Genomic DNA, 9,808 nt, shown 5'->3' with positions numbered 1-9,808 from the left:
TGAAGCCCATCCCAATGGAACAGCTCCCTCTTACCCCAGTACTGGTGCCAGTGCCCGATGAATTGAAACCCATTTCTCCCACACCAATCTTTGAGCCACGCATTCATCTCTCTGATCTTATTTACCCTATGCAAATTTGCTCGTGGCTCAGGTAATAATCCAGACATTATTACCTTTGTGATTCTGCTTTTTAATTTAGCCCCTAGCTGTTCATACTAACTCAGCAGAACCTCTTTCTTTGTCCTATCTATGCCATTGGTACCTACGTGGACCATGACAACTGGATCTTCCCCCTCCCACTCTAAGTTCCTCTCAGCCCAGAGGAGATGTCCTTAACCCTGGCATCGGGCAGGCAACACAGTCTTCGGGACTCACGCTCTCGGCTGCAGAGAACAGCATCTATGCCCCTAATGATGCTGTCCCCTACCACTACAACGTTCCTTTTTACTTCCCCTACTTTAATGGCCCCCAGTACCACCGTGCTGTGGTCAGTTTGCTCATCCTCCCTGTAGTCCCTGCCCTCGTCCAAACAGGGAGCAAGAATCTTGTACCTGTTGGACAAGAGCAAGGGCTGAGCCTCCTCCATCACTACCTCCTGGGTCCCCATACCTGCCTCGCTCATAGTCACACACTCCTGTCCCTGACCACAGACCAAAATTGATTAATTAATCTAAGGGGTGTGACTGCCTCCTGGAACACAGCGTCCAGGTAACTCTCCCTCTCCCTGATGTGTTGCAATGTCCGCAGCTCGGACTCCACCTCATCAACACGGAGCTGAACTTCCTCAAGCTGCAGACACTTACTGCAGATGGGGTCGCCGTGGATCTCAATGGGGTCAACCAGCTCCCACATGCACCAGCAGTAATACATAGCCTGCCCTGCCATCTCTAATGTATTTAATTAATTAAGTTTTGAAGTTTTGAACATTTAGTTTATAATCCCAGCTCTTAATTTAAAACAATGCCCAAGAAAAGAGAGATAAACTGACCAACCAATTACTTCCATGCTCTACACTATGACATCACACTTTGAATCTTTTAACTTCTTATCCTCCCAGGTCAGGTGGTGCTGCTGCAGCCTGCTCCTTTTGTACTCCCTGCTGCTCGGCTGAGGAAGTGCTTTCGGATGAGACGTTAAACCGAGGCCCCGTGTGGATGTAAAAGATCCCTTGGAACTATTTCGAAGAAGAGCAGGGGAGTTATCCCGGTCTTGATATGTATGCTTATCACAATAATAAATCACAAGTGGCCCATGCTGGAGCTGATCACCTTGTGACCTTTAGGTTTAATGTCAACTCCAAAAGTGAGCACTGCAGGGGGAACCTGCTTTATATAGGGAGGCAGCATGAGGTGCAGTAATGTGTGCCTCCCGGGCTTTCCCTATCAGTTGGTTATTACATGTAATTACATGGTACAATGCATGGTTGCAAATACATCACAACACTTCCCCCCCCCCCCCCCCAAGTCTTAGATGCGGTTTACAGGTCAAGCCTGACCGGGAGTCTGCGCTCTCTGGTTGAGCGTCTGAGTTGGACGCTGGGTGTGGGCGGCCTGACCGGAGTGTCGCTGCCTTGCGGTGCTGCGGCTCTGGTCGGACTGTCCGGTGGCGACGGGTTCTGTATCTTGGTGAACCGTTGGTTCTGTTGCTTGTGGTTGAAAGTCGATGTCACTGTAGTCATCCAGCGGTTCTGGATCATCGGTGAACCTCAATTTGGTTTGATCAATGTGCTTCTTGCATTAGTGTGAGTCTTACAATGAATACCCTACTCCCCTCTTTAGCTACGACAGTGCCTGCGAGCCACTTGGGGCCTGTACCAAAGTTCAGCATGAAAACAGGGTCATTGACATTGATACAATGCATTACAGAGTTGCGGTCATGATATGTACATTGCTTAAGGCGCCGGTTTTCAATAATCTCACTTAAAACTGGGTGCAGGAGGGACAACCTTGTTTTGAGGGTCCTCTTCATGAGGAGTTCGGCGGGCGGAACCCCTGTGAAGGAGTGGGGCCTCGTCCGATATGCAAGCAGCACGCGAGACAGACAGGTCTGCAAGGGATCTTCCATCACTCGCTGCATGCCCTGCTTTATGATCTGTACTGCTCGTTCAGCTTGGCCATTGGAGGCTGGTTTGAATTGGGCCAACTTGACATGTTTTATGCTGTTACAGCACATAAATTTGCGAAATTCGGTACTCGTAAAGCATGGTCCTTTGTCACTAACAAGGATGTCGGGCAGGCCATGGGTGTCGATCATTGTCCGAAGGCTCTCTATTGTGGCGGTGAATGTGCTGGACATATTCGATCCATTACATCAATTACAACTAGAAACATTTTTCCTAAAAAGGGACCCGCGTAATCTACGTGGATGCGGGATCAGGGTTTGGAGGGCCAGGACCACAGGCTGAGGGGGGCTTCCCTGGGTGCGTTGCTGAGTTGCACACATGTGTTGCAACGGCGTACGCACGACTCTAAGTTTGCGTCGATGCCGGGCCACCACATGTGCGATATCGCAATGGCTTTTATCATTACAATGCTGGAGTGTGTGCTATGGAAATCCTTGACAAATAAATCTCTGCCCTTCTTGGGCAGGAGTACGCAATTTCCCCACAAAATGCAGTCGGCCTGGATGGATAACTCATCCTTACGCCGGTGAAACGGCTTAAAATCGCCATGCATCTCTCCATAGGTGGTTGCCCACTTTCCACTTAATATACAGTTTTTCACCTGGGACAACAGTGGGTCTTGGCTGGTCTAGATTTTTATCAGGCGCGTCGTGACGGGTGACCCTTCGCCCTCAAAGGCTTCCATGGCCATGACCAGTACTGCGGGCTGCTCCGCTTCACCCTTGGTGGTGGCGAGCGGGAGCCGGCTGAGCGCATCTGCGCAGTTATCGGTGCCTGGTCTGTGGTGGATCGTGTAGTCATAAGCGGACAGCGTTAATGCCCACAATGAGAATGGATACAGAAGGATTGTAAATGTGGCAGAGGGATGGAGATAGGGAATCATGGGAAAATAGCTAAAGAAATGTCAAGATGCAGACATTGCAGAACCGACAGAAAAAAAGGGTTACTGAGAGTTGAGGTTAAACACGGATCACGGGAAAGAAAAAGCAATCACAGATAGGAGAAGGTAACGTAATGGTTTTCACTAATAAGGAGGGGAGAATAACGTAATGCTTTTTACTGATAAGAGGGAAATAGCTTTTACTGATAAAGAAGAAGAATTTAATGAGGCTATAAACAAGCTGACCTCGGGGCCAGCTCTAATTAGGAGACCTCCTCGCCTGCCATTGGACATACTCGGGGGGGAGGAAGAAAGGGAGTGGACAGACCAAGTGCTAATCAAATGTGTTATGTTTTGAAAATGTATAACTACTGTGCTTTTCGCGCTGTAAAGGGGCTTGTCCAGAGGAAGGTAAACAGGCTCTGATTGAGAGTGTTCCTTTGTCTTGACAAGTCCCGGCCGGAGAATCTTCAATAAAGGTCTTTTACAGAAAAGGCAAGAAGGTGTTCGCGTCAGTGTATTCGCTGAAACAGATTGAGCGAAAAAGAATCCGTATTAACATTTGGTGTCAGAAGTGGGATCTCAACGGACGACTGCCGAAAGCTTGCGAATTAAGAGCCGAACTAGCCTCGGACGAGACGGGAGGAAAATGGCCACTGGAGTGAGTACTTTTTAAATACCACTTCGGTTCTCTCCAGTCCCAAAAGTCTGAAGAAAGTTTTGCCACTCGCTGGTTCTCAGGTAGCGTCCGAACGAGATCCAGGTCAATCTGGCGAATACCTTTTAACTTAGGAAATAAGTGTCCAAGTCAGGTACGACGTCGACCTTGTATTTCACTTGGCCCGTCTAGGCGCTGGTTGGACTTAAATAGACTATCGTGGGGCGACACGAATAGGAACACCGCGGGGCGATGCGGAGGGATAGGGAAATTGGGTAAAACTAAATTGTGGGGCAATGCGAGGAATTGTGTAAAACTAAATCGCGGGGCGACGCGAGGAATTGTGTTAAACTAAATTGCGGGGCGACGCGAGGAATTGTGTAAGGATAAAAGGAATTGTGTAAGGATAAAATATTTCTTTACCGCGGGGCGACGCGGGAATGGGCAATCATGGATCCAAAAATAGAGCCAGCCAAAGAAAACAATTAATTAATAAGCTTTGTTGAAAGAAGAGAGACTTTTGTGAATGTCTGTCATTGAGTGAGAGTCCTTGTGTGATTTTTTGACTGCGGAATGAATTTTTATATTTTCATGTTTTTAAAAGCCTGTTTGGAAGAGTGGAGCAGCTGTTTGTTTATTTTAGCTCCACCCACTTCTCCAAACAGAGTAAAAGTTTTTTCAACCCTTTGTAGTGTTGTCCTGTATGTGGGAAGTTTTAAGACATTTTAAGTTAGAAACACAGGTGTGGATTTATTCGGATGATAAGTTATGGAGCTAGGAAATGCACAAAGGATTGATTACATTGGGTTGAAAGACATAAATTTAGACTCGGAATGAGATAAAGAATGCCTTTTTAAAAAAAAGCTTCTAGCTCAAAAAAGAGAGTTTTAAATAAAGATTGAAATTACAAAATTTGAATTGGGATTTTGAGATATTACGAGAAGGCACAGCAAAATACTGAGGTGGATTCAAACTAAAAAAAATATTATTAAATTGAATCTGATCTCTTAAAGAAAAAAGGAGGAAATAAAACTAAAAGGTTTGGAAACAATCTAGAAATACCTTCACAAGAAAAAGATGAAGACGCCACTTTGAAAGTAAACAAATGATTTTAAATGAACAAATTTACAGAGACACGAGCCCTCCGTGTAAAATACAAAACCTAATTTGAAGAAAGGTGATCTGGAAAAAAGACGTAACGCACTAATTAGGTGCTAAAAAAAAAAGGGTTGTTTGCGATGGAAAAAGACATAACTTACTAAATACTAGTTGATATCGGCTGTGAAAAAGATATTGGTTTAATTGAAAAAAAAGAATTTGAAGTCGTAAAAGACACTCTCCATTGATAATGATTTTAAATTACGAGAAAGTTTCACTGCAGTTTGAAAGATTTCCAAAATGGACATTGTTTATCAAGAAAAGTCCCGAACAGTCTAAACAAGCAGGAGGGTTTTGAAAATAATAAGGAGAAAAGATCTAAGCTATGCGAACTCAGCACAGAAAGAACTGGGAATTAGAGAATCTTACTAAATTTTAAAATTCTTATAGAAAATGGAACTGGCACGGATGTTTAGATTTTGTGCTGAGAGAGAAATAAAACACAAGATTTGCCCAGTTAACGGGACCGTAAAATAAAACGAAATGTTAGAATGTACACAGCGTATGTGAAAATTGGATTTCAGTAAACAAAATAGCTATTAAAAATGTGTAGTCTCGTTTTAAATCAATCAAAAAAAAAATCTTTGGCAATTAGAAGTTAAGAAAACATTGGAGTTTACTCTAAAATGCCGTCTTTCCTGATGAGAAGACTTTTATTATGATGGCTTTACCAATGATTTCTGCTGTTTTAACGGATTCCTAATTTCTAAGCAAGTTTTGAAGGCACAAAGACTTTTAAAAGAAAAATAATTTTTCGGATGATTACGTGAAGTCACGTAATGACATCAGGCTTTCTTACAAACCTGTAAAGGAGTTAACCTTTTCCATTGACAGCTGTTTTATACTGGACATTATTAATTTGGATTTCTTAATAGAATAAAAAAGACTCACCTAACAGAGGAAATGGTGCGATAGTCAGAATAAAAATAAAAACAGAACTAGCCTATGTAATAATACTCGCCTGATACAAATAAAAGATACTCAAACAAAACAAATTCAAGAGTTAAAAGCCAAGATAAATAAGCTGGAAGAGATTTTTTTTTAAAACGGGGCCAGACGGATAGTGCAGTGCGCAGCCATAGCACCATCACCTATGGTGGGTAAGTGTAGTCTACAAACCCAACCTAACTTTACCTCCGATTTCACAGAGTGACCGCAACATGCATGGATAAAAGATGAGTAGACCAGAACCTAACACCTGGTGACGACCAGGCTATCTGTTTAAAATTTGCAGATAAAACACTCACCGAGATGGGACCGCAGCGGCTACTTCGACTCTGGAGACTTAGGATACTGGGAACCTTGAGGCCCACGCAGGCTCTGGATAATACAGATGGATTACGAGAGATATAGCACACGCAGGAAAGACACAACTACATGAACTAGCTTTGTTTAATTTGACTGCCGAAATATGCATCCCAGCAGCCAAGGACTGGAGCAAGGACAGAACTTATTTTAATGCATGGCTATGTATAATGTATTAAGTAAGGTTGTAATGCAGCAGGCTGCCGATGCCATGGACGCCAGTAGATTCCGAGGACAGGAGCAAGTTCATAGGACCAAAAGGGGAAGGGCGCAGAAATCCAACTGGACGGAATTTCAGTTCTAGAAGCTCATGCCTGGGCGGACAAAGTTGCAAACAAGCAGCCAAATCCACCCCGCAAGAACAGAAGGGTGGGAAGAGGGGGTGGGACCGCAGGATGTTTAGGAAAACTGGCCAGTGGGATAAAATTAAGACCAAGGGAGGTCTCTGGAATATAAGGTGCACGCCTGTCTTTGCCGAGGGAGACCTCAACCAGGGGATACAAGTTGGAGAAGATGCCCGACCTCCCCGTATGTGGGTATAGATCAGTGGTGTTGGGACATTCGAGTCCGGAATAGATCCACCACCACTGCTCCAACAACCACTCTGGGAACTCTTTATAGTACTACCACACATCCTCCTCCCACATGCCCGTCCATAAAGACTGGAGCCAAAGGGGGGGGCTAGTAATAAAAGAATCTCAAGAAAGGATATAATTTGGGGTGCGTCAGCGACTACTTATCCTAAACCTAATGGATATAATTTTTCCTAGCTTCTGTGGGAATGAAACTATACCAGAACCTGGCACAACGGATCCTTGAAGGCCCGGAACCCACTACCCTGAGATTTAATGTCAGAAATGGAACAGGGCAAGGTCGAACAAAAAGGGGAATACTGGAAACACTAGGCACGGGTTATAGAAACATAGAAAATAGGTGCAGGAGTAGGCCATTCGGCCCTTCTAGCCTGCACCTCCATTCAATGAGTTCATCGCTGAACATTCAACTTCAGTACCCCATTCCTGCTTTCTCGCCATACCCCTTGATCCCCCTAGTAGTAAGGACCTCATCTAACTCCTTTTTGAATATATTTAGTGAATTGGCCTCAACAACTTTTTGTGGTAGAGAATTCCACAGGTTCACCACTCTCTGGGTGAAGAAGTTCCTCCGCATCTCGGTCCTAAATGGCTTACCCCTTATCCTTAGACTGAGACCTCTGGTTCTGGACTTCCCCAACATTGGGAACATTCTTCCTGCATCTAACCTGTCTAACCCCGTCAGAATTTTAAATGTTTCTATGAGGTCCCCTCTCATTCTTCTGAACTCCAGTGAATACAAGCCCAGTTGATCCAGTCTTTCTTGATAGGTCAGTCCCGCCATCCCGGGAATCAGTCTGGTGAACCTTCGCTGCACTCCCTCAATAGCAAGAATGTCCTTCCTCAGGTTAGGAGACCAAAACTGTACACAATACTCCAGGTGTGGCCTCACCAATGCCCTGTATAACTGTAGCAACACCTCCCTGCCCCTGTACTCAAATCCCCTTGCTATGAAGGCCAACATGCCATTTGCTTTCTTAACCGCCTGCTGCACCTGCATGCCAACCTTCAATGACTGATGTACCATGACACCCAGGTCTCTTTGCACCTCCCCTTTTCCTAATCTGTCACCATTCAGATAATAGTCTGTCTCTCTGTTTTTACCACCAAAGTGGATAACCTCACATTTATCCACATTATACTTCATCTGCCATGCATTTGCCCACCACCTAACCTATCCAAGTCACTCTGCAGCCTCACAGCATCCTCCTCGCAGCTCACACTGCCACCTAACTTAGTGTCATCCGCAAATTTGGAGATACTACATTTAATCCCCTCATCTAAATCATTAATGTACAGTGTAAACAGCTGGGGCCCCAGCACAGAACCTTGCGGTACCCCACTAGTCACTGCCTGCCATTCTGAAAAGTACCCATTTACTCCTACTCTTTGCTTCCTGTCTGACAACCAGTTCTCAATCCATGTCAGTACACTACCCCCAATCCCATGTGCTCTAACTTTGCACATCAATCTCTTGTGTGGGACCTTGTCGAACGCCTTCTGAAAGTCCAAATATACCACATCAACTGGTTCTCCCTTGTCCACTCTACTGGAAGCATCCTCAAAAAATTCCAGAAGATTTGTCAAGCATGATTTCCCTTTCACAAATCCATGCTGACTTGGACCTATCATGTCACCTCTTTCCAAATGCACTGCTATGACATCCTTAATAATTGATTCCATCATTTTACCCACTACCGATGTCAGGCTGACCGGTCTATAATTCCCTGTTTTCTCTCTCCCTCCTTTTTTAAAAAATGGGGTTACATTGGCTATCCTCCACTCTATAGGAACTGATCCAGAGTCAATGGAATGTTGGAAAATGACTGTCAATGCATCCACTATTTCCAAGGCCACCTCCTTAAGTACTCTGGGATGCAGTCCATCAGGCCCTGGGGATTTATCGGCCTTCAATCCCATCAATTTCCCCAACACAATTTCCCGGCTAATAAGGATTTCCCTCAGTTCCTCCTCCTTACTAGACCCCCCGACCCCTTTTATAACCGGAAGGTTGTTTGTGTCCTCCTTCGTGAATACCGAACCAAAGTACTTGTTCAATTGGTCCGCCATTTCTTTGTTCCCCGTTATGACTTCCCTGATTCTGACTGCAGGGGACCTACATTTGTCTTTACTAACCTTTTTCTCTTTACATATCTATAGAAACTTTTGCAATCCGTCTTAATGTTCCCTGCAAGCTTCTTCTCGTACTCCATTTTCCCTGCCCTAATCAAACCCTTTGTCCTCCTCTGCTGAGTTCTAAATTTCTCCCAGTCCCCAGGTTCGCTGCTATTTCTGGCCAATTTGTATGCCACTTCCTTGGCTTTAATACTATCCCTGATTTCCCTTGATAGCCACGGTTGAGCCACCTTCCCTTTTTTATTTTTATGCCAGACAGGAATGTACAATTGTTGTAGTTCATCCATGCGGTCTCTAAATGTCTGCCATTGCCCATCCACAGTCAACCCCTTAAGTATCATTCGCCAATCCATCCCAGCCAATTCACGCCTCATACCTTCAAAGTTAGCCTTCTTTAAGTTCTGGACCATGGTCTCTGAATTAACTGTTTCATTCTCCATCCCAATGCAGAATTCCACCATATTATGGTCACTCTTCCACAAGGGGCCTCGCACAACGAGATTGCTAATTAATCCTCTCTCATTACATAACACGCAGTCTAAGATGGCCTCCCCCCTAGTTGGTTCCTCGACATATTGGTCTAAAAAACCATCCCTTATGCACTCCAGAAATCCTCCTCCACCGTATTGCTTCCAGTTTGGTTAGCCCAATCTATGTGCATATTAAAGTCACCCATTATAACAGCTGCACCTTTATTGCACACACCCCTAATTTCCTGTTTGATGCCCTCTGGCAGGGGTTACGACGATGACTTCCATAGGCCTGTAGGCAATATACGACTGGGTTAACAACTTAATGGCGTAGTCTTGAGTGGTTTAGTGGGGAGGGACTTGGATAACCAAGCCCTACATGCGTGGTGGGGAGATGGCGCGGAAGGGGAACTATTACAGGTGGCCCATACATTACAGAAACATGTCAAGACAATAAAATTGATCCACGCAATGGGGAAAGGTATA

This window comes from Pristiophorus japonicus, chromosome 13 (genome assembly GCF_044704955.1).
Source record: "Pristiophorus japonicus isolate sPriJap1 chromosome 13, sPriJap1.hap1, whole genome shotgun sequence".
In the NCBI taxonomy this organism is placed as follows: Eukaryota; Metazoa; Chordata; class Chondrichthyes; family Pristiophoridae; genus Pristiophorus; species Pristiophorus japonicus.
Note: the sequence above shows the minus strand (reverse complement) of the source record.